We start from the raw sequence: 3,943 nt of genomic DNA on the forward strand, positions 1-3,943 counted from the left end.
ATGCGCCTGCGCGCTGGAGGCTTCTTGACAGGCCCCCAGCGCAGCCAATTCTCGAGCGGTGGGGCGGGGCCTCCATTGTGCTCCGCACACTCCCGGCGCCTATTGGCCAGACTGCCTCAGTCACAAAGCCGATTGGTCGCTTGTGCCTAATAGGGTACAGGCAGGCTGCTGGCCCTTTATTTCGCCTCAGCGCTGGAGGACTGAACGTCACTGAGCTACTAGCGCTTCCCAGGACAGGGTGGGCAGCGCGACAGGACAGCGGGGAGACTGATGGGTACGTTCCCTGTGCAACCCTCGTAAACCCTTAGCCTGATGGCTTCAAATTCCAGGGTAGGAGGTCCCAAAACCCATCAGCTTTGAGAAACCTGGGTCCTAACCTGAAGGGGGCTTGCGTCTCGTCAGCCACAAGGACTACAAGTCCCTTAACCCACAGAAACATTGAATCCCCTAATTCTGCGACCCTCAAATACCTAGAGTAACCCCAGTTCCCCTCAGCCTGAGGCACCCTAAAAATAGCACCCACAGAGAGACAAATTTTCCTTGACCTCGGAGACACTGAATACCTCAGCCTGGGAGCTCTTAAAACTTTTCCTCCTCAAGACCCTAACTATCCTGCCTGTCGGAGACCTAAAGCCCCTTAGTAAGAAACCCCCAATTTCCTCAGCTTCAAAGATCCCAAGTTCTCTCACCCTGCGCATTCTACATCAGTAAAAAGATCCCCGGTCCCCTCTGTCTGAGGACCCCAGTTCCTTCTGCCTGTGGGACCCAGATCTCCTCAAGCCAAGCAACTTGTCCCTTAGACGTAGAACCCACGTTATGCCCATATTTTTCTGAGTCCCCAGGAGGAGATCCTCAAAACTCTTCTTGGAGAAATATTCCCTCTCCTACACTGGAACAGAGCCTTGATTTCAGCCTGACCCCAGTCCAGCAGTTACGGGCTTCCAGGTCTCCTCAGGACTCACTGTCACCCACAGACGTGTCCCTCCCAGGGCCTTTCTTCAGAGGGGCTGAACTGTAGGGGAACCAAAGAAACCAAATCTAATTGACATTAGGCTAGTCTGTCATAGCTAGTCAGGATCCATCCATCCCACCAATACTCTCACCCCAACTTTCCCCTCACCTTCCTGCCCTGGACACTCCACCCAAGGAAGACAGACCAGGCTCTGGACAATGGTCTGGGCTATCTCAGCACCTTTCTTCCACAGGCACCTTGGCTTTGAGGCAGTCCCATGGCCATGAGGCCAAACAGGTCTCCAGAGGAGAGCACTGAGGGAGATGCTGGGAGAACAGAGTGGAAGCCCACGGTGAGAGGCAGAGGCAGCAAAGTCCACCTCTAAGCCAGCTCTATACGAAGGACATGGCACTGGTCCCTGAAGGACCACAGCCTGCTTGCCTGGGCAGCTGAGTGAACTCTGTGAATGTAACAGGGTGGGAATGCCTGGTCCTGTCTTAGATGGTGGGGTGGAGTGGGACAAAACAGGACACTAGCATCGTCAGCTGCTTTGTGTCCAGGGAGAATTAGGAAAATACTCAGTGTTTGTTCAGTTAACCAGAACACAGGTGGGAAGGAAAGTCTGCCTGCCTGTCTCACAGAGACCATCCAGTAGCTTCAGGCTGCTGCTGCTGCTGCGTCACTTCAGTCGTGTCCGACTCTGTGTGACCCCATAGACGGCAGCCCACCAGGCTACCCCGTCCCTGGGATTCTCCAGGCAAGAACACTGGAGTGGGTTGCCATTTCCTTCTCCAACGCATGAAAGTGAAAAGTGAAAGTGAAGTCGCTCAGTGGTGTCCGACTCTTTACGACCCCATGGACTGCAGCCTACCAGGCTCCTCCGTCCATGGGATTTTCCAGGCAAGAGTACTAGAGTGGGGTGCCATTGCTTTCTCCGAGCTTCAGGCTACTCCCTGCACAAAAGGTGGAGAGAAGGCCCAGCTCTAAGGTCTGACTTAGATTAGTAAATCACTGATGAAATCTATTATTTTCCTTAGGCCAAAGATGCTTTCAAAGACATCTCCATATACTTCTCCAAGGAAGAATGGGAAGAGATGGGAGAATGGGAAAAATCCAATATAGGAATGTGAAAAGGAACTATGAAGTGCTGATTACTATAGGTAACAGGAAGTGCTGGGTGCCTGTGAGCCTGGGAAACATGAAACAGGTCTTCACCCTCAGTGTTTACTTGGCCCTCTCTTAGGTGGCTTCATCTGCTCACAGTTCCCTTTTGTGTGGAGACTAACCTGGAGGAAATTTTTATTGTTTTCTACCAAATGGAGGTTGACCCTGCAGTGCAGAGCTCACCTCTTTCCTTGTTCTAGATTCTCCCAGCCCATCTTATTGATTTCCCTGATTTTGTGACACTTTCCATTGCTTCTGTGCTTTGTTCCCCCTGGTAGAACACACACTTTGTTTCTTTCCAGGTTTCAGAGCCACTCGACCAGCTTTCATGCATCACCGCAGGCAGGTCATCAAACCCCAGGTAAATGACATTAAGGATTCTGATGAAGAATGGACACCAAGGCAGCAAGGTGAGGGGCCAGGAGGATTTGGAGGTGTCTTCCTGAAACCAGCTTGGGCTTAGGTCTCAACTACTTCTCAGCCATTAGCAAAGAAAACATAATTTTCAGCATTCCAAAGTGCTTGTGGCTGAATATTGAAATCAGCCTGAATGAAGATGAATGTATAGGTTTTCCAGTGTAATTCTCAAAAGTTTTATGTTTAAAATTTATCATTCTTTTTAAAAAGAATTATTTTTGCTAAACATTCTTAATGAAAGGCAATTAAAGAAACCTTAGACTATAAATTCACCAAAGAGATTTAATGCTAATCTCATAATAATTAGGTTATTGGATTAAATCTCTTAGAAGAGGAAATGATTAACATATTATGTCAAGATACATTATATATGTATGTATATAAAACAACACCACATGATCTTCTTACCCTAAGGTTAAACTAATTCTTTGTTTTAATTCTGGGAAAGGGTTTGAGAGAACTATTTATTCTCCCTGATCTTTCCCATATTTCACTGACCAGAGACAGCATCAGGTAAATAAAATGAAGTACACTCATTATACAATAGAAGTGAGCAGCTCACTTCCTCTTCTGCTGCTCAAACAGTTTAGAAGAGTTAATCTGCCTAGACTGGAGAAAACAATTTAGATAGTTCTATGATTCTCCATCTATGGATTTCTGTTCTCCCAGATTTTTAAAAATTAATTTTGTAGTTTTGGCTGCACTGGGTCTTCGTGGCTGTGCACGGGCTTTCTCTGGTTGTGGTGAGGTCTTCGTGGCTGTGCACAGTCTTTCTCTGGTTGTGGTGAGGTCTTCGTGGCTGTGATGGGCTTTCTCTGGTTGCAGTGAGGTCTTCGTGGCTGTGATGGGCTTTCTCTGGTTGCAGTGAGGTCTTCTTGACTGTAATGGGCTTTCTTTGGTTGCGGTGAGGTCTTCATGGCTGTGCACAGGCTTTCTCTGGTTGCAGTGAGGTCTTTGTGACTGTGATGGGCTTTCTCTGGTTGCGTGAGTGGCTTCTCATTGCAGAGCACGTGCAGGCTCAGTAGCTTGTGACACACAGGCTTAGTGGCCCCACAGAAAGTGGAATCTTCCTGGACCAGCCAGTGAACCTGTGTCCTCTGCACTGGCAGGCAGATTCTCATCCACCATGCCACCAGGGAAATCCCACTACTCCCTTAGGTTATTAAAACTAGTGTAAGAGACATGGAAACCAAACATTTGGTTGTCTGCAAAGGTTTTCACATGAAGAGAGATTCTTCGTAGGGAATACATATGCCATGGTTCACCATACCTCTGCACATCTTTATTTACTTTCTTAACAATTTCTGAGTGTATGGTACACTGTTGCTAACTATATACACATTAGAGTTAGTGGCCATAGTGTTAATCGCTCAGTCGTGTCAGACTCTGCATCCCCATGGACTGTAGCCT

The 3,943-nt window shown here is 48.0% G+C and overlaps 1 pseudogene; it reads left to right on the plus strand.

The window, feature by feature from the left end:
* The first annotated feature begins 1,235 nt into the window (after positions 1-1,235).
* LOC104994780 overlaps positions 1,236-3,943 on the plus strand; it is an 18,787-nt pseudogene continuing 16,079 nt past the window's right edge.

The sequence above is a fragment of the Bison bison genome, unplaced genomic scaffold, assembly GCF_000754665.1.
Source record: "Bison bison bison isolate TAMUID 2011002044 unplaced genomic scaffold, Bison_UMD1.0 scf7180017864266, whole genome shotgun sequence".
NCBI lineage: Eukaryota > Metazoa > Chordata > Mammalia > Artiodactyla > Bovidae > Bison > Bison bison.